Here is a 21,543-nt window from a genome sequence, read left to right on the forward strand (position 1 = left end):
GAAGGAAGGAAGGAAGGAAGGAAGGAAGGAAGGAAGGAAGGAAGGAAAGAAAAGAAAAGAAAAGAAAAGAAAGGAAAAGAAAAGAAAAGAAAAGAAAAGAAAGAAAAGAAAAAAGAAAAGAAAAGAGAGAAAGGAAGAAAGAAAAAGAAAATTGGTAAAGAACTGTTTCAGAATAACCATTAAGCCCCAGTTCATGAAGTAAGATCTTCTTTATGGATGAATACTGGGTAATAAATATAGAAGAAATGATAAAATTAGAAAATCACCATTTTTGCAATCCATAAAAGAATAACAGATTTAAACAAGGGTCATCTATGCATATTAGGGGAAAGCTTAATAGGGAATTAGATTTAGCTGGTGTCAAAGTATGACCTCCCCCAACCAGATTTCTCACCAGTCACAAGGAGAAACCATGTTGGGCATCAGGCTATGTGATATAAACCTGAGATCAGTCTCAGCACTACAAAATTAGGACAGCCAGACATTACTCTTTATGAGATTCATATAAAGTACATAGCACCACCTATAAAATATTCTCATCAAAAATATTTCATCCAAATCTAGCCAGGCCTTTAGATACTACTTCCAAGTTACAGGAAAGAGAGGAGGTAGAAAAACAAGATAAATGACATCACAAGAGGAAAAAAAAAAAATCAAGCAATTCAAGAATGTGATATATTCTACAGGACAACTGGTATTGTATCCTCAATAAATCAATGTCATGAAAATGGAGAGGAAACAAAGAGATGGATCCTAACATAGATAATCCACAAGAATTAAAATTATGGAATTCTATCATTTTCTGGAAGCTGACTTTCTTTCTAGAACAGTGCCTAGGGCAAGAACTAGGCCATACTGAGCACTCAATACACATTTGTTAAATGAAAGAATGAATAGTAAGTGAATGAATAGATGAGATCAAAGAGGCTCAGAGGGCTAAGTGCTGTGCTCGATGGCAGGCAGCTGTTCGGTGGTAAAGCTAGGACTAAAATTTGATCTACTGATTCCTAACCTTGAGTTTCTTCCATAAGTCTCTAGTTTTGCTTTTTCCTGTATAATTTAGTTCTAGATTTAAGAAGCCATAAGAGACATAACAACCAAAAGTAATGTGTGGTTCCTGCTTGGATCTTGGTTTGAACAAAGCAGCTGTAAAAGACATTTTGAGGACAACTGAGAAAACAGGGACTGGCTAATAGATGACATTGAGGCATCTTTGACAATTCCGTCAGGTGAGAGAGAGAACAGTATTGTGGTTACACAGGAAGTGGTCTGTCCTTATTTTCTAGAGAACTAAAAATTTTAGAGGTAAAAGTTAGGACATTGGTAATTTTCTTTAAAATACTCAGCACAGGGCACCTGGGTGGCTTAGTTGGTTAAGCATCTGCCTTTGGCTCAGGTCATGATCCCAGGGTCCTGGGATAGAGTCCCACATCTGGTTCCTTGCTCAGCGGGGAGCGTGCTTCTTTGTCTGCCTGCCACTCCCCCTGCTTGTGCTTGCACTTTCTGACAAATAAATAAATAAAATCTTTTTTAAAAAATTAAAAAAACAAAATACTCAGCACAGGGGCACCTGGCTGGCTCACGCAACTCTTGATCTCCAGGTTGTGAGTTTGAGCGCCACTTTGGGTATAGAGATTACTCAAAAAAAAATTTTTTTTAAGATTTTATCTATTTATTTGACAGAGAGAAACACAGTGAGAGAGGGAACACAAGCAGGGGGCGTGGGAGAGGGAGAAGCAGGCTTCCCACGGAGCAGGGAGCCCGATGGCGGAGCTCGATTCCAGGACCCTGGGATCATGACCCGAGCCGAAGGCAGACACTTAATGACAGCCACCCAGGCACCCCTCAAAAATTTTTTTTAAATTAAGAAAAAATACTCCAGCACAAAGAATTTGGTGGACTACTTATGGTAACATGTTGATAATTATTAAATCTGGGAAATGGGTACATGTGTATTTATTAGGCTATTCTTTGTTTAAAAAATGTTCATAATAGGGGCACCTGGGTGGCTCAGTCAGTTAAGCTTCTGACTCTTGATCTCAGTCTCAGGTCTTGATTTCAGGGTCATAAGTGCAAGCCCTGCTTTGGGCTCCACACTGGGCATGGAGCCTACTTTTTAAAAAAATCTTATTTATTTTGCAGAGAAAGTGTGTGTGTGTGTGTGTGCGCGTGTGTATGCGCGCGCGCACACACACACAAGCAGGGAGAATCAGCAGATCAAATATTGATCAGCATAAAAACAATACAACAGTTCTCTCAAGATTTTAAAACTGGCATTGCATCAACGTGTTGATCTAGGATGCACAACCTCCAGAGCAGAGAAAGCAAACTAGTAACCCATGGGAGGGACGGAGAGGGGAAGGGAGAGAATCTCAAGCAGACTCCCTGCTAAACGTGCAGCCCAGTGCAGGGCTTGATCCCACAACCCTGAGATCACCACCCAAGCTGAAATCAAGAGTCTGAAGCTCAAATAGCTGAACCACCCAGGTGCCCCATGTGAAACCTACTTTAAAAAAAATGTTCATAATAACAACATTGATAACTAGATAGGAGACAGAAAGAGAGAAGGAAAGACAGCATGATGGACAGAGAGACAGAGACCCCAGCCAGCAAAAACCTGGAATTCTTTCATTTCTCAATGTTCCTACTGAGTAAGCATAATATAAAAGAACATTTTCTCATACAGCTCCTTTTTTAAGAACCTTAACATTAATATTGACTTAATTCTTGGTAATATTCATTAAAATCTTCAAGTCACATGCTTTTGCACAGCCCGTTGTGTTGAATAAATAGCTCAGAAACCACTCAAGTGTCCCAAAACATTTAGAATGTGTTTCTCAAACAGTGGTGCAGGAAATATTATTTCTAATGATGTTCCGTTAAAAAACAACAACAACACAGGGGGAGGATGCCAAGGACAAGTGAGCTGGGCTAGAGCAGCCTTTAGCTTTCTGCTGATGATAAATCTGAGAAGCATCTGGCCCTTAGTTAAAGCATTTTGCATCACATTTAAATAGTAATTCTAAGAGGGTGCCACAGAGAGGGCTAGTAACTTGGTTTCTGCTTAATACTTTGCTGACCCCAAATAATTCAGCTCTTTTACAACATGATGGGTTGGGGTGGACAGAGAGCACTTCTTTCTTCCTAACCCATCTACCCTGTGTACATGGCCGAAGGAGAAGTGTCTGTCTGTGGTGGCAGCAAACACATCCCTCCTGCTTAGTGCTGGGGTATCTCCCTAAACTGTGAGAAGAAATCACACTTTTGAGCCTGCGAAAGCATATAAGAGACTATTGGTTCATAGTTGCATGATTTTATGGCACTAAACTGTACATGAGCAGAGCAAAACAAAACAGGGAAACTGTAGAATGAGCACTGTATTTAGAATTGGCAGACCTGGGTTTTAGTCTGTTTTGCCTACAACTGGTTATGTGTAACCAACACAAGACTTTGCCTTATCTCATCTATTAAATATCTATCCATCTTCTCATTCCCAAGTATTTTTTGAGTGCCCAATATATCCCAAATACTACACTGGGAAGACATGTCTGCTTCCAGACACTGAGAGAATTCCAAAAGCAGTATATTACCCATGAATGATCTTTGCCAGTTTCCATAATCCCCTTCCCCTCCTTTTGTACAAGTAATTGAGAATAACTATAGATACTTTTGAGAATGGCAGATCTCAGCTAAACCATAAGGAAACTTCTGGGTATATATAAATGATCAATACAACAGTTCTCTCAAGATTTTAAAAGTGGCATTGCATCAACGTGTTGATCTAGGATGCACAACCTCCAGAGTAGAGAAAGCAAACTGGTAACCCATGGCCAGTCCAGCTCACTACTGTGCTCTCTGTAACTTGCATAATGCATCTGTTCAGTTTTTCTTCTTATAACAGGGAAATATTTCTCTATACCACTGTCTTTACCAAAAGTGGAAAAATCATAGAGGGGATTAGGAGCAACAGATGTTTTCAGGAAAATGGTACTGAGCATACACTGGGCTCTAACCTTTGTTTTTAAGGTTTTTTGTTTTTTGTTTTTTTTTAATATATATCTATCTGACCTCTACAGCCACTGAGTCTGTGACACTTCACTCTAGACTAAAGGACAAGTTTGTCTGTCTGTACCGTGACTCTCAAAAAAAAAAAAAAAAAAAAAAAAAGTTGTTCCCTAATGCGAGGAGTTAGGGGAAAACGGAAAAAAGGGGAACAAGCAGAGGCTGCCCTCTTTCTGTAACTTCCCAGCCATCCCACAGAAAGACCAAACTCACACTCAGCGCTGAGACACACTGAGGATTATCAGGCTCAATCCTTTTATTTAATATATGAAGAAATCAAGCCTCAGAGAAGTCAAGAGCTTGACCCAAGCCAGACAGCCAACCTAATCAGGCTGAACCCTTGTGTTTTTTCCTTTTTTTTTTTTTTTTTAAAGATTTTTATTTATTTGACAGAGAGAGATATAGCGAGAGAGGGAACACAAGCCGGGGGAGTGGGAGAGGGAGAAGCAGGCCTCCCACTGAGCAGGGAGCCCGATGCGGGGCTCGATCCCAGGACCCTGGGATCATGACCTGAGCCGAAGGTAGACGCTTAACGACTGAGCCACCCAGGCGCCCCTTGTGTTTTTTCCTTTTAAGATGCCTCCACCTCAAGTGAAAAGTGAAACTACAACTTCTGTTAAATCATGCTTTTATCATCTCCAAACACCACAACTTTTTACACACCGTTTCCACTCCAAGCTGATTATCTAAGTGAAATCTCTCATTCTATCCTGGCAGCAGGAGCCCAGAGAAACGAGCCCCGAGAGTAGGCCCATTATCAGCGCGCTTTGCAAAGCTGCTCCAGTTTGCTAAGAAGCACTTCAGAGCCCCAAGTTCATCTCTCTAGTGTCACAAGAGAGCAGCTGCTCTTGCAGGAATGTCACAAATGCAAAACAAAGGAACTCAGGTTGGGTAGTAGAGGTTGGTGTTTAGAACATGGACTTCAGAGCCAACCCAGGCCTGGTGGAACTTTTCTCTTGAAAAGTTCTCTCCTGACATAAAGCTTTTTTTTTTTTTTAGTCTTAATGGGACCTCAAACCAAGTTCAACCTTAGTTAGGAACCTTGGCAAGGCTATTATTCTGTTCTCCCCCTAGTATGCCATACTGGATTTGCTTATCAATGTTGTATTCCTTCTCTGCTTTAATCAACCAGCATGGGCACTGTGAGAAAAATGTAGCAATCACCTCCTTCCCCAACAGGTATACTAATTGCATCATTTCCGTAACAAACTCATCCCTGATCAGCATGAGCCCTTTGCCACTAGTCCCTTCTATAGCAGCTCTCCCCTCTGATGGGTCCATGTCTGGAAGTTTAGAGCCTAATAGTCCCCGAATGTTGGGGAGGTGGTATAAACTAGGCAGGGGATGTTGAGGAGTCTGGAAGCACTTGGTGTTTGAATAGGAAAGCAAAGCCATCTAATCTGAGCATGTTTACAGTATGGTAGTGTTGTGAACCATCTTCAAAACATCAAACAGGAGAAACAACCCAACTGCAGCTCACAGAGTTTAGCCCCATGCTTTAACTCTGGCATATAGTTACCATGTCACTAAGAGTTTGAATTCATCTTTATTAATCTATAAATTCATGCGGAATGTATTTTTTCTTGCTGTCCTCCAAAATACTGAGCTCCTATCAACTACAGCTGAAGTTGGTTCTCTGCTTGAGGGTATTGCAATTTCTCTGCTTTTGAAAACTAAAGAGAAAGGAAGGGGGAAAAGCCTAAGTGACACATTCCTGTGCAACTATGCAAAAATGCTCCTCAACCCCAGCAGTCCCCAAGCAACCACATAGGCAGTTCCTTGTATAGCACTGCAGTAGAGGCCTGTTATTAGTCCCTAAGGTTAACAAACGCTTCTGAGAGGGATTGTGCACTCTGGGTTATTAGGATGAATAATCTCCTCAAATGATTTTTTAGGAGACTTGGCTTCATAGAAGGCCTAAGGTTTATTCTAAAAGTCACTCATTGCTGAATGTTAGAAAAAAGAAACAATTTGCAAAATACTGATAATCAACAGTGTGACATCAGTATGATCTCAAATTAATTATATATATCCCTATATATATAAATTTATATACCACAAAATACAGCTGTATTTCCTGGGTAATGAGATAATAGCTAGTTTTTATTTCACTTTCTTTTACAAATCTGTATTTGCTATTTCTGTCTACAATAAATATGTATCATATTCACTGTTTAAAAAGAAGGACCAAATCAACTAAAGACAAATAAACAAAATGAAGCATTCTGGGGGTCACAAGAAGGGGGAAGTTGGGCTAATATGAGCAGAATAACTGTTCCTTTCATTGATGGCCTGCTAATGTCCCCTTCTCTTAGCTGGCCTGTCAAGGAAAACCCCATTAGGATTCAGGGGCCTGATGTGCTCAGTATATTTATATATTACACTTAACATGTCTGCCATGTTATAGATTTCATACTCTCACCCTCCTACATTTACAAACTCCAAATCTATGCCTACCACATTTGCTCTTTTCTCTGGCAAAGAGAATTCCCACAAGAAGTAGAAACACTAAATTTTTAACAGTTAATTCTTTATAATTAGGAATAGAGACATATTCTCATTAGTGCTTTGCTTGTGAAATTCTCTGAGTTCTGTGATCTTTCCTGGAGCCACACTTTCAGATTCTTTTTCAAGGCAGTGGCAGCCAATGTGCTCCACCAACTGGCAAAGGAGTGAGAAGAGAAACCCACCAGAATGTCAAGCTCTAGTTGGTTAGTGAAAAAGAGTAAGCAATAAGGAAGGTAGGAGAGCACAGAGTCTCATAAAAATTTGGAAAGGTTTCTTTTTTTATTTTTTAAACTACCATTTATTCTTATTTTATTTTTGTTTATTTTATTTTATTTTTTTAAAGTAATCTTTACACCAACATGGGGCTCAAACTCACAACCCAAAGATCAAGAGTCACATGCTCTACCAACTGAGCCAGCCAGGTGCCCCTGGAAAGTAGGTTTTCAATAGTACTTTATATATTTGCTCAAATTCTACTGATGTTTTAGGCCTTGGCTTAAATGTCACTTCTGCAAGAATGGCCTTCCCAATTCCTCAGATTAGTTAGCCCCCCACTTACCCTATCACTGCACTTTGTTTTTATCATTGTGGCATCCATCTCTGTTATAATCAAATAATTATATGTGCAAATGTTTGTGTAACTATCTGTGTTTCCCAAAAGACTATGTCTTTGGAGGCAATGCCCTCAGCACCTAGTTCTGTGGCTAGAACACAGTCATGTATTTATTGAACAACTGAATAAATAAATGAATGAGTGAATAAATGAACAAAATATTTTTCCAGCTCTTTTCTATAACCTCTTTCTGCTTTCTGGCATTCAACTTAATATTAATTGCTTACCAACCTCATGATAATATAAATTAAAAATATGTATTGTGCACCTGCTAGTTATTATTGGATATAAATGGTACTTCACATTTTTTCAGTGCTTTTCAAACGCTAAGGTGAGGTGATTGTGGTTGTTGCTTTCATACAAGATCTGAGGGACAAGAGGCTCAGTAAATGATTTGCCCAACCAAGGTCACAAAGATTTAGAACCACAACTGCAGATGCTTCTCACAGTACTTACTTACCATCTGGAACACACAGGTCCTTTGCTCCCTTGAGCACCAGCCCCCACTCTGAAGTCTTTCCTCTGTAGAACTTCTGTTCTTGGGCTCCCTTTATTTTAGAGGTTCATAGCTAGTAGATGTGATCAACAATGTTTAAACTTATTCCAGATAAAATTTGTATTTTAACAGAGACCCTTGAGATGATTATAGGTGATGTAAGAATCTTTTTTTTTTTTTAATATTTATTTATTTATTTATTTGACAGAGAAAGAGCCAGCGAGAGCAGGAACACAAGCAGGGGGAGTGGGAGAGGGAGAAGCAGGCTTCCCACGGAGCAGGGAGCCCGATGTGGGACTCGATCCCAGGACCCTGGGATCATGACCTGAGCTGAAGGCAGACGCTTAACGACTGAGCCACCCAGGCGCCCAATGTAAGAACCTTTTAACAGTTACAAATTTAATGTGAATTAGAAAAAATTTGTAAACAGACACCAAATCCTTAATTTCACAGATACTATTGCTTTGGATAATGCTAAGCATAAAGAGAAGTCAATTTAAAGGAAAATGTCAAATAAATACAAGAAAAAGTAATTCATAGATCAGGCAAATATTGGGAAGGCAGTATATAAATATCTGAGTTTAGGAAACACTTTTAATTCTAAGGATTGAAGAACTAGGGACATAATAGATACTTGGTAAGTGTCCATTCAACCATTTATTTAGCAAAAAAATTGTTGAGCTCCTACTATATATCTTAAATGCTAGAGAAACAATGGTGAGCAAGACAGCTAGCACCCCTTTTACCAAGTCATAGCCATTCACATAAAGGAATAGAAAAAGGACAGATGAATGGATGGATGGATGAAGGAAGGTATATTCAAATAGAGCAATTCTGATGAAATATTAGGGCTAGAAAAGAAAGATTTTGAGCTGGGCAGTCTCTACAAAGTCCTCAAATCACCACCCAATTATATTTCCCATGGAGCAAAGCATATAGACCATTAGGTTTTACTTAGTTTCTTTTGGAGTTTCAACAGAGATAAAATTTTCTTATCTATGTATTTTCTCCTAGCAATATCTGGGTCCATTTGTTAGAAAATTTGACTGCCACATCATCTGGACATATTAGCCACACAAATGTCCCAGAAAGCCAAAGATGTCATGAATGACCACAAATGACCCTTTATAGTCTGGATTCTAGGCCCTGGAAACTTTGAGGGTTGTGGGAGTGGGAACCCAAAGAAGTCTGGATGATTTCCTGTCATGCTGAAGGAGGAAAACAACATAAACAAGCATACACTCTAGAAACCTTATAAATATTTCTAACATAGACATTTGATTGACTATTAAAAGGAAAGCAAGTATGTAGACATGCATATGTGAGAAGAAAGCACAACACAGCTCTCACATGTGATTCTGGATGTTAGCTCAAGTTTCTAAGTTTCAACCTTGGCTACTTCATGGAAAATCCATCCTGCCTTTTCAGTAAGTGTTTTCCCCAGTTTACCATTGCTTCTTGATGAAGATGGATGGATCTGCATCTGGCATTCTAATTAGATTAGAGAATAATGACCAGTAAGATCTTGCGGAGGAGAGGATAATTTATTACTCACATTACTTCCACCCTAAGTGTTCAGAAGTAAACTGTCTAATTCCCCCAGAATTCACTTACCACACTCAGAAAACACAAGTGGAAAACAAGGAGAACTTCCACACTTTAGCCCTGTTACAATGGGTCATGGTATGAGCCCTTAGATATTTCCAACCATGTCCCTTAACTCTCTACCCAGAGGATAATGTTATCCGTAGGAAAAGGGGATAGTTGTAGTTGTTATCATGTATTACAAGGTGACATGTGCTGGACATTTTTAATTCTCCAAATAAATCTTGTGAGGTAGATGGAATTATTCCTCTCATACAGGAGCAAACAGAAAATCCAGAAATTAACTTGCACAAAGTCATACAGTTGATATATTATGGAATAAGAATTTGAACTCAAGTCTGGCTCTAAACCCATGTTCCTAATTGCTCTGTTGCCTTCCAAATGACCACACTTCCTAATTAGTCCACACAATACCCAGCAACTATAGCTGAAACATCACAGTACCTAGAAACAATCTGCAAGTGACAAGTGATAACAGTAACTTCATTCATTTCAGGGCCAAGGCCCGAACTAACTAGTAGCTGGGCTGTGATCACTAAAGGTGGGGGACTAGAGTCCTAGTGCAAGAGGTGGAGGCCTCCTCCTTTGCACATGTATGCACATCTCCTCAGCACAGGCCCTCAGGTTCTAGTAGGCTGTGCTGCCCTTGGGGATGAAGCAGATGCCCCTGCCATTCTGAGAGTTAAACTGGCCAATGGATTGGCTTCCTTCCATTTCATCATCCCGTTTCACTGTTCAGTTTTGGGGACAGGAGAAAGAGGTAGCTTTGGTGAGATGGAAAGAGAATTGGCCACACGGTGACGGAACCATTTCTTAGAAGGAGAACTTTGGGCAAATCACTAAATAGCACAACCTTCAGTTTCCTCATCTATAAAACAGGACTGATGTAGTGTGCCTAGCTCAAAGGTAGGATCAGATGTGACTATGCGTGAGATGCACAGTACAGGACAAATTGGCAGAGAGAACAGAGAAAGAAGAAAATTAACATTGATTTGACCCTTTTGACATGCTAACCTCCTATATACCATGTCTATACACTTGTATACGTGGCTTCATTTATTGGTCACAGCACTTTGTCCAGGTAGATATTGTAACCCCCCTTTTGAGATGAGAAAACAGGACACAGCAAAGTTAACTAACCCAATCATGGTCCACAGCTAGTTTGTAACAGATTTGGATTTGAATTAAGATGAGTTTGACTTGATTTCCAGAGTCCCACACTGTCTCTCAGTGTAAGTACTGGAGACACTGTTTTATAAAGTAATGAGCTTTCTCTCAGTGGAAATAATAAAATAGAGACGATTGGGTGCAAAGCTGAGACAGATTAGCCTGTCAGTGCCCTCAAACTCTAGAATTTGTAACTCTATAGGTCTAACTTTCATCTATTCATCAATTCATTCATATCCATTATTAAACACATATTATTACCTACTATGTGCCAGAGCTGCTCTGGGTTCCAAAGCAATAAACAAAACCATCAATAAGAAAATAAAGAAAAATCATTTCAGGAAGCGAAACTGCTCTGAAGTCAACTGAACACGGTCACATGATAATGAGTTCCTGGGAGACTGGGGGGGTTATGGGGAGAGGCTCCTTTAGATGGGGGGTCAAGGAAGGCTCTGTGTGAAGGGGTATCTGAACTAAGGTCTGAAGATGGGAAAGAATCAGCCATGTGGAAACAGCAGAGAAGAGCACTCCAAGCAGAGAGAACAATAAATGCAAAGGTTTGGAGGCAGGAACAAATTTGCAAATTAGGGGAACAGAAAGAGGGAGACTAGTGTGGTTGGCCTGCGCTGAGCACAGGGGAGAAGGGAAACACACCAGGAGCTAGAAGAGGCAGGCAGTAGCTTGGCCACCTGGGGCCACAAGGTCTGAATTTTATTCTAGTTGTCCTGGGAATCTCTCAAAAGAATCAAAATAAAGGCCTTGCATTTGCTCCCCACCCCAGATGAGTCCTACAAATTCCCTGCAAGTCAGCATTTGCATTTTTCCATAGAATGGAGGAGCAGCACAATGAATTACCTAGGTCTTCAAGGATTGTGACTGTATCTGACATAGATCTATCCATTCACATGTGGGCAAGAAAGTAAATTCTCTCTGCCAGGCACTAGCCAGCATCACTGAGAGACATCCAGGCTGCATATGAGAAGTTTCCTTTTTTGCCACAGGCCAAAAAAGTATTTGCCTGCAAGATTACTGATCCTGGGCCATCCCTGTGCCCTGGCAGAGGTTGGCACTCACAAGTACCCAAGCCCATGATGACACCCTGGTGAATTTTCATTTGCATACAAGCATATCATCACCTCCTCCAAACCTTTCTCCCCTTAGCAGAAGAGACATCAGAAACTCGTAGTTGTGGTATAAACTGGATTTGGACTCAGATGAGAAGTTAGAATTCTACACTTTGCATAAAGGGAGTTAACTAAACTCACTGAGCTCAGTTTATCTACAGAACAGTGGTAGAAAAACAAATCCCACACAAGTGTTGTAGGATAAAAAACAATGATGACAATTGTGAAAGTACCCTACATAGTGTCTACCATGTATTACATGTTCAAAGATGTATATTTTAAAAAACTGGAACAGCTAAACCTTGCCGCATAAACCTAGGATCAGATAAGAAACACCATTTGGGAACTTCTGTAGGCTACTGCATCCTGTATCTATGCAACATGAGAAAGGGAGAATGAGAACAAATCCAAATTCAAAACATTACTTCAAAATACAAATATCTTCAGTATCAAGAAAATGCAAAATTTAAATATTAGAATCAGCTAAACTTGAGAGATAGGAAAATGAATAATAAATGCAGGTAGAAATTTACAGTTCTATTTTATGCATACAAGGGGAATAATTAACTAATCTCAAAATATGTAAATGAGGGCTTAGAAGCATTTTCAAAACACCACATCCAATTCCAGTTACATATGCGGAATTTGCTACATTATAATAATTAGTTTTTTTTTACAAAAGATGTATTTATTTTGAATAGAAGTATTAAATATTATACTAATTACTGGTTATTTTACTTTGTACCCAGGGAAAAGAAATGAATATTCATTAGCTCCTTAAGCTACTGATCCTCCACCGACTAGACAGATTTCAACATCACCATGAAGCTGTGGGTGGGTGGAAAATGCTCCCTGTAAAACCAGGCTCTTGCTACAAATCACAGCCCAATGTATTCAGCTAATGTGTACATGCTAGAATCCCCAAGTGAATCCTGCTAACATTGTAAGCCTAGAGTCCCCAGCTGAGTAGCCAATGAATGAGAATAACTGTTAAATTGAGAATAAATGTTAAATTGATCATAAAACAACAGAATTTTTCTGTCTACACAATCCAGTGATCTTGAACAATTCCTAAAATACTAAACACGGTTTCATACAATAAAACTAACATTGATATCTGTCCAAAACATGCCTATTTCATTCCAAAAGAATATTTCAACATACATATTTCAACCATTTTCCAACTTGGCTTTTGATCCAACTTTAAGGAAAATATCCATTCCAAAGGACCAAGGTTGAGATTTTAATTTATGAGGTATTTTTGCTATAGCTCAATAGGCAAACACTTTTTTTTTCCTGGTGAAAGGGAAAACCAGGCAATAGATTTCTCAAGACACTAGTCTGGTTAACTTTTTTTTTTTTCATGTACCAGTCATCTTTTATCGGGTGGTAGTTCTCAATTCAAATACAAAAGGATTCAGGGGTGTCAGGCAAAGGTCATGTTCAGGAATGCAGAGTGTGCCCTTCACACTGGGCCCACTTCAGTGGTACTTGCACAGCCACTCATGTTTCAGTTCCTTGTAAGAAAGGCAGTAGTTGAAAAGCATGTAAACTGCCAGCACCATAGAAATCTCAGCGATGCTCCCTTTTTTACACTGACATACTTGTGATAATAGTAGTAACCTTTTTGAAATGCTCCAGCAATGCCTTTAGGGGTGAAATCCCACATCAGTATCCAGTTTAGCAGCAATCCTAGTTTGACATCCATGACCTGCTTCTCCTTCACTGGTACAACTGATGTCATCTTGGAGTCGGGTGTCTGCAGTGAGTCTGGTTAACTTTTAATTCTTGCTCAGTTTAAGGTACCTCTGTGTTGGAGTTCTCATGTGGCTTGATTTTTATTTTTTGGTTTGTTAAGCTTTGTGAACCAATTTATTGCTTGAGTAACTCCCTACCACAGAGGAGGGGAGGGGCTGTGGCTCTGGGGGAAATGGGTCTTGCAGAAGGGGCCTCTCGTTTCCCTTTTGGTCTTGTCTGTGATGCTGACCTACAGCCCCAGTGGGGCACACTGGGCAGATTGTTAATTACACCAGATTGGGCTAGGAAAGGGTGACTAGATCGGAGTGCACACAAAAATGTTGCCTATATGGAAAACAACCCTGGGTCGTGCCTCCATGTGGGCAGAATATCAGGATGGGGTTGGAAGTATGTAAATCATAATAGCTTGACCTTGTTAGCTTCTGAGAAAGTAAAAACTCCTCACCATCTAACACAGAGTACAAGAGGGGGTGTGGGGGTGTGTCTCTACAGGAAGTTTCACATTTCTGGGTGTTAGGACAAAAGAGGAATCATTCAACAAGTATTTATTGAGTAACAAGCATGTGCTGTACTCTCTTGCTACTTCAAGTGTGATTCCTGGACAAGCCACATTCACATAACTTGGGAGCTTCTTAGAAATGCAAGTTCAAGGGTCTACCCCAGACCTACTCAATCAGCATCCTAAGGTGATTCTTACATTAGTTTGAGAAATGCCGCTAGACACCACGTTAGGTGATCTACTACTCTCTACCAATGATGTCCATTTAACACATTATAAAAATAAAAGTCCAGGGCGCCTGGGTGACTCAGTTGGTTAAGCGACTGCCTTTGGCTCAGGTCATGATCCGGGAGTCCCGGGATCGAGTCCCGCATCGGGCTCCCTGCTCAGCAGGGGGTCTGCTTCTCCCTCTGACCCTCTTCCCTCTCGTGCTCTCTGTCTCTCATTCTCTCTCTCTCAAATAAATAAATAAAATCTTTAAGATAAATAAATAAATAAATAAAAGTCCAGGTCACACATCTGCCAAAACTTGCTTATGTCACAACTTAAGATATAATTCTCACTACGCTAGAAGCATGGCATAAGTATTTACAGTGATATGAAGTAGGCAAGGGCCTTTTATAAAGATCTCATATGCAAGCCAAGAAAGAGCCTCACTTCAAGACAAACAAGGATGCCTCAACCTACCTGATACAGGTAGACCAACAAAGCTCCCATTTCTACATTCAGGTTGGAAAAGTTTCCCATATAGAAACTCTAGACACTAGGAAGACCTAGGAAATAGAGGCTGGTCTCATCTGGTTTCCATCTGGCAATGAGAGAGGGCTAGAAGGAAAATTACCCAATTCATTTAGCCAGCTAATTTATTTAGGTCTTTCACTAGTCCATAGCCTTTGCATGGGAGAAATCACATGAGGTAGGATAAACATCAGGGAGAGATGTCTCCACTGATTTCATTGAACAGTTGTGTTACATTTTATCTTCATTTTCTGCTCTAATAGATGCTGGTAATACTTCTTGACAGGTTGTGTAGAGTCACAGATTTTCTAAAGCCAAATGGAAGTGACTTTAAAGATATTGTAGAAATTAATGACCCATGAGAGTTTTCTATGGACTTATATCTACTCTCCCTGGAGCTTCCTCCATGTCAATCTTTATCAACTTGCCTATTTCCCAGCATCTTACTTTTACATTTTCCTTTTAATTTTTAATTACAAAAGCATTGTATAAATTCATGTTTTAGGAAAAAAATCAATACAAAAATATTATAGTAAAAAAGTGAAAAATCTCCTTTACTCTCCAACCCAAGAGTAATTACTGTTAACAGTGGAATGCATTTTTCCAGACCTTAATCAAATATACATTGCATATGCATATAACTAAATGTAGTAGTTTTGCATACTTGGACCATACTATACTATTACTATGCAACTTTTTTTTTTGCTTATTTGTTTTCCATTTTATTTTCGAGATGGTTCTCTCTCTCACCATATATTATATACCTACAATTTCTTTTCTTTTTTTAGTATATGTGCTGCCGAAGCGAGCACCAATTTCTTTTCTTTTTTTAATATACATATAATTTCTAAAGAGTTGCATAATGTTCCATAAACCATATTTATTGATCATTCCTCTATTGATAAAGATTTGTTTAGTTCCAATGAGTTTTTAAACAATTATAACAAATTTTCCAGATATAAGAGCAATATATGAAAATCAAGAGCTTTCCATATATTACCAATAACTAATCAGAATATATAATTATTAAAAAGCCCGTTCACAGTAATAGAAAAGAAGTGTGCAAGGACGGGCGCCTGGGTGGCTCAGTTGGTTAAGCGACTGCCTTCGGCTCAGGTCATGATCCTGGAGTCCCTGGATCGAGTCCCGCATCGGGCTCCCTGCTCGGCGGGGAGCCTGCTTCTCCCTCTGACCCTCCCCCCTCTCATGTGCTCTCTGTCTCTCTCATTCTCTCTGTCTCAAATAAATAAATAAAATCTTAAAAAAAAAAAAAAAGAAGTGTGCAAGGACAACATGAAAAAAAATCTATAAAATGTATTGAGAGGTATAAAAACCAGAATAGTAGAGACATATACCTTGTTTGTTTTAGATGAGAAGATACAATGTTATAAACATATCAATTATCTCAACAATTATCTTTACAGAAATTAATGCAATCCCAAACAAATGGCAGCGGGATAGTTTATACAACTTGACAAACTGGACATAAAGTTATTCTGGAACAGTAAGTGTGAAAGAGAGCCAAGTAAATTTGGGGAGGAGTAAAAAGACACAGTTAAAACTCCTTCAGTTTTGGTGAGTGGATTTGCTTTAACTGTAATATTACCACGTTTTGCCCAGTGCCAGCAGAATAACCATGTTTTTGAAGTGGAGGCCCAAGAGAGAGCAAGAGAGAGAGATTGAGAGACAGAGACAGAGAGGGAAAGAGGAGGGGGAGAGAGAGACAGAGAGAGAAAATGTATCAAAGTACAATTTAAGATAAATATGCAAATCAAATTTCCAGAACACTACCACTAAAAAAACAACCAGTAAAGTCAGTATTTCTTTGTGACCAATTGCCAATTATAGTCAAAGTTTAGGAGTTTTTGAAAAGAACATAAGTTCTCTATTTGTTGGCTAAAAAATAACACATATGGCAGCACCTGGGTGGCTCAGTGGGTCAAGTGTCTGGCTCTTGATTTCAGCTCAGGTCATGATCTCAGGATCGGGAGACAGAGCGCTGTGTCAGGCTCTGCGGTGTGAAGTCTCTTGAGATTTTCTCTCTTCCTCCCCCTTTGCCCCTCCCCCCTCAAAAAAGCCCACATATATCCATGCTCAAGTTTGTTATTTCATGAGAAGAATATACATTTTTTGAATCTACATGGTATGTTGATTCCTAAGGATGTGAGCACTTGAGTCTTTCTTCAGTTTATTTTTTTATAGCTATGATTAATTCCCCCCCTTTTTTAAAGATTTTATTTATTTATTTGACAGAAAGAGACACAGCGAGAGAGGAAACACAAGCAGAGGGAGTGGGAGAGGGAGAAGCAAGCTTCCCGCTGAGCAGGGAGCCCAATGCGTGGCTCGATCCCAGGACCCCGGGATCATGACCTGAGCCAAAGGGAGATGCTTAATGACTGAGCCATCCAGGCACCCCTAATTCCCCCTTTTTTTCCTCACTCTGTCTTCATCATCTCCGTTGTAATTATTGTTTTTCCTCCACCTTTCCTCTTCTCTCTCTCCCTCTCTCAGTAAATTATAGCTTTTTTTAGGGGGGAGGGGCAGAGGTAGAGGCAGAGAATCTTTTTTTTTTTAAAGATTAATTAATTAATTTATTTATTTGACAGAGAGATTGACAGTGAGAGCAGGAACATAAGCAGGGGGAGTGGGAGAGGGAGAAGCAGGCTTCCTGCCAAGCAGGGAGCCCGATGCGGGACTCGATCCCAGGACGCTGGGATCATGACCTGAGCCAAAGGCAGACGCTTAACGACTGAGCCACCCAGGTGCCGGAGGCAGAGAATCTTAAGCAGGCTCCATACCCAGCCCAATGCGGGGCTCAATCTCATGACCCTGAGATCATGACCCAAGCAAAAATCAAGAGTCGGATGCTTAACTGACTGACCCACCCAGGCGCCCCTCAGTAAATTTTGTGAAGCAAATCCCAGACATCATGTCATTTTAGCTCTACTTACTTTAGTATGCATCTCTATAGAAAATATGACATTCTCTTAATAACCATATTATCATTTTTATACACATGAGTAAATGTAAAATTTTCTTGATATCATCTAAGACTTAGGCATGTGTAGATTTCTCCAGTTTTTAAAAATGTTTTTGCATTTGGTTTTATGGGATCCACAAAACCATTTTTTCTCTTTTTAAATAAAGTCTCAATCTAGAATTGTCTCTCCTCTCTTGTCTTTATTATTTTTTTCAGGTAACTGACTTGTGAAGAAACCAAGCGTATTGTACTACAGAAGATTCAACATTTTGGACTTATCTATTTCCCTGTCATGCCAATTGATTGTTCAATTCAATTTATCCCTCATATTCCCTCCAAATGGAAGTTAACTTTAAAGGTGTGATTAGATTCAGGTTCAATTCTTTGGCAAGAATAGTTTATAGTCATAACCTGTACTTCATAACTGTATCATATGAAGAGGCATGCACAGCCTGATGCTAAGACTGATCAGTGAGGTTAGGGCTTCCTTTACTGTAAAGTTTCCAACAAAATTTTATCTAATGGTTTTATCATCCAATGATTTTATCCATTGATGATTAGTGCCCAAATCTATTACTCATTAGAGGTTAAAAATGCTGGAATTTCTATTATTTCTTATACTTTCATTATGTGGAATTTTTCTGTAACAAAAACCTTTCACTCATTCCCTAAGGCTATTTGATTACCCCAATATACTGTTCATACATAAAAGACAAGATAAATGTTTAATCTTTCCATATGATTGACACCTTTTAAAGTAAGAAGCTATTGTCCTAATTACCTTCAATGATGCCTCCTAGGGTGTTTTTGTTTGTTGGCTTTCTCCTTTTTTGTTGTTATCATTATGGAATCTATGTAATCAATCAGTGTTTTTCATTTAGTAGAAAGCATTACTATTTTTGATGCCAAAATCTTCCCATCCTTAGCCAAGGAAGCTCCTTCATGTTTGCTCCTGTATCCCTTTGACAGAACCCATTAGTCTTTTTTTTTTTTAAGGCTTATTTATTTATTTATGTATTTAAGACACACACACACACACACACACACAGCATGAGCAGGAGGGGCAGAGGGAGAAAATCTTCAGCAGACTCCACACTCAGCCTGGAACCTGAAACAGGGATCAATCTCACAACCCTGAGATCATGACCTGAGCTGAAACCAAGTGTCGGTCGCTTACTGACCGAGCCACCCAGGCGCCTTGACCTATTAGTCTTTAATAACTCCCTTCCTTTTAGGCATAAGACATTTGAGAGACATGTTATAAATTTCCTTTCCCATACCTGTAATTAATCATTCCTCCAAGGAGTCCTGGTTCCTTATGGTATTTAGAAACCACAATTTGAGAGTAAGAGGTTTGTTGTGATTGGGATTCGTAGCTTTTTCATACTTTTTCAATTAACAAAGCTAGGAAAATGTGATTTTTAAAAAAGGAAACAAAATATTGAATTTATACTGATATTTTAAATGTAATGTTATAAGATTTTATGTATGGCTATCATTAAAAAGACAGGAAATACCAAGTGTTGGCCAGGGTGTGGAGGAGAAAAGGGAAGACTTCTGCACTGGAAGACTTCTATCCTTCAGCACTACTGAAGGAAACATAAATTGGTGCAGCCACTATGAAAAATAGTAGGAAGGTTCCTCAAAAAATTAAAAAGAGAACTACCAAATGACTCAATAATTCCACTTATAGGTATATATCCAAAGGAAAGGACATCAATATCTCAAAGAGATATTTGCACCCCCTTGTTTACTGCAGCATTATTTACAACAGCCAAGACATGCAAACAACCTTAAGTGTTCATTGACAGATGCATGGATAAAGGAAATGTGGTTATGTATATACAATGGAATATTATTCAACCATAAAGAAGAAAAAATACTACCATTTTTCAACAACATGGATGGACTTTGACGGTGGGTCTTTTACTAAATGAAATAAGTCAGACAGAAAAACAAATGCTGTCTTATATGTGGAATCTAAAAAAAACTGAACTCATTCATACAGAGAACAGATTGGTGGTTGCCAGAGGTGGGAAGAGGGTGGGGGAAATGGGTAAAAGTGGTCAAAAGGTAAAAACTTCTACTTGTAAGATAAATAAGTTCTGGAGATATAATGCATAGCATGGTGACTATTGTTAAAAATAAATAGTGTATTGTATATTTGAAAGATGCTAAGAGAATGGATCTTAAAAGTTCTCATCTCAAGAAGAAAAACCTTGTAACCATGTGAGGTGATGGATGCTAACTAACCTTACTGTGTAAGTGTATGTGTGTGTGTAATCATTTTGTATACCTTAAACTAACACAATGTTATTTGTCAATTATTTCTCAATTATATCTCAATAAAACTGGGAAAAAAGATTTTTATGTAACTTTTTTGATGTTTTACAATTATTTCTTAAGTTTTCTTATACAAAAAATCTGGGTTTCTAACAACATTAACATACTTAGGTACATTATTCTAGTATTTCTCTGATGACATATGATGTGGAGTATCTTTCCATATGCTTATTTGCCATCTGTATATCTTCTTTGGTGAGGTGTCTATTAAGGTCTTTGGCCCAGTTTTTTTTTATATGCATTTTTTTCCCTCAGAGATACAGGTCTGTGATTCATCAGTCTTACACAATTCACAGCACTCACCATAGTCCATACCCTCCCCAGCCACCCCATCCCTCTCACCCCCCTCCACTCCAGCAACCATCAGTTTGTTTCCTGAGATTAAGAGTCTCTTATGGTTTGTCTCCCTCTCTGGTTTCATCTTGTTTCATTTTTCCCTCCCTTCCCTTATGATCCTCTGCCTTGTTTCTCAAATTCCTCATATCAGTGAGATCATATGATACTTGTCTTTCTCTGATTGACTTATTTTGCTTAGCATCATACCCTCTAGTTCCATCCACATTTTTGCAAATGGTAAGATTTCATTTTTTGATGGCTGCATAATATTCCATTGTGTGTATACATATGTGTGTGTGTGTATATATATATCCCATTGTTTATATATATATACACATTACATCTTTTTTTTATTATGTTGTTAATCACCATACATTACATCATTAGTTTTTGATGTAGTGTTCCATGATTCATTATTTGCATATAACACCCAGTGCTCCACGCAGAACGTGCCCTCTTTAATACCCATCACCAGGCTAACCCATCACCCCACCCCCTCCCCTCTAGAACCCTCAGTTTGTTTTTCAGAGTCCATCATCTCTCATGGTTCATCTCCCCCTCCGATTTCCCCTCATTCATTCTTCCCCTCCTGCTATCTTCTTCTTCTTCTTCTTCTTAACATATAATGTATTATTTTTTTCAGAAGTACAGATCTGTGATTCAACAGTCTTGCACAATTCACAGCGCTCACCATAGCACATACCCTCCCCAATCTCTATCACCAGCTGCCCCACCCCCCCAACCACTCCAGCAACCCTCAGTTTGTTTCCTGAGATTAAGAATTCCTCATATCAATGAGGTCATATGATACATGTCTTTCTCTGACTGACTTATTTCGCTCAGCATAACACTCTCCATTCTATCCACGTCATTGCAAATGGCAAGATTTCATTCTTTTTGATGGCTGCATAATATTCCATTGTGTATATAGATAGATAGATAGATAGATAGATAGATAGATAGATAGATAGATATAGATATATCTCACATCTTCTTTATCCATTCATCTGTCGATGGACATCTTGGCTCTTTCCACAGTTTGGCTATTGTGGACATTGCTGCTATAAACATTGGGGTGCACATACCCCTTTGGATCCCTACATTTGTATCTTTGGGGTAAATACCCAGTAGTGCAATTGCTGGATCATAGGTACACCACATCCTCTTTATCCATTCATCTGTTGATGGACATCTCAGCTCTTTCCATAGTTTGGCTATTGTGGACATTACTGCTATAAACATTGGGGTGCAGGTGCCCTTTTGGACCCCTACATTTGTATCTTTGGGGTAAATACCCAGTAGTGCAATTGCTGG

General features: G+C 39.1%; 1 long non-coding RNA gene and 1 pseudogene across 2 annotated transcripts in view; both read right to left on the reverse strand.

Annotated features, from left to right (window-relative positions):
• Window positions 1–21,543, reverse strand: part of LOC118003095 — a 307,841-nt gene that overhangs the window by 190,535 nt on the left and 95,763 nt on the right. The gene's annotated exons all lie outside the window — the stretch shown is intronic.
• Window positions 9,035–15,082, reverse strand: LOC118003094 (annotated as a pseudogene).

Source organism: Mirounga leonina, unplaced genomic scaffold (assembly GCF_011800145.1).
Source record: "Mirounga leonina isolate KUSES-001 unplaced genomic scaffold, KU_Mleo_1.0 Mir_91, whole genome shotgun sequence".
NCBI lineage: Eukaryota > Metazoa > Chordata > Mammalia > Carnivora > Phocidae > Mirounga > Mirounga leonina.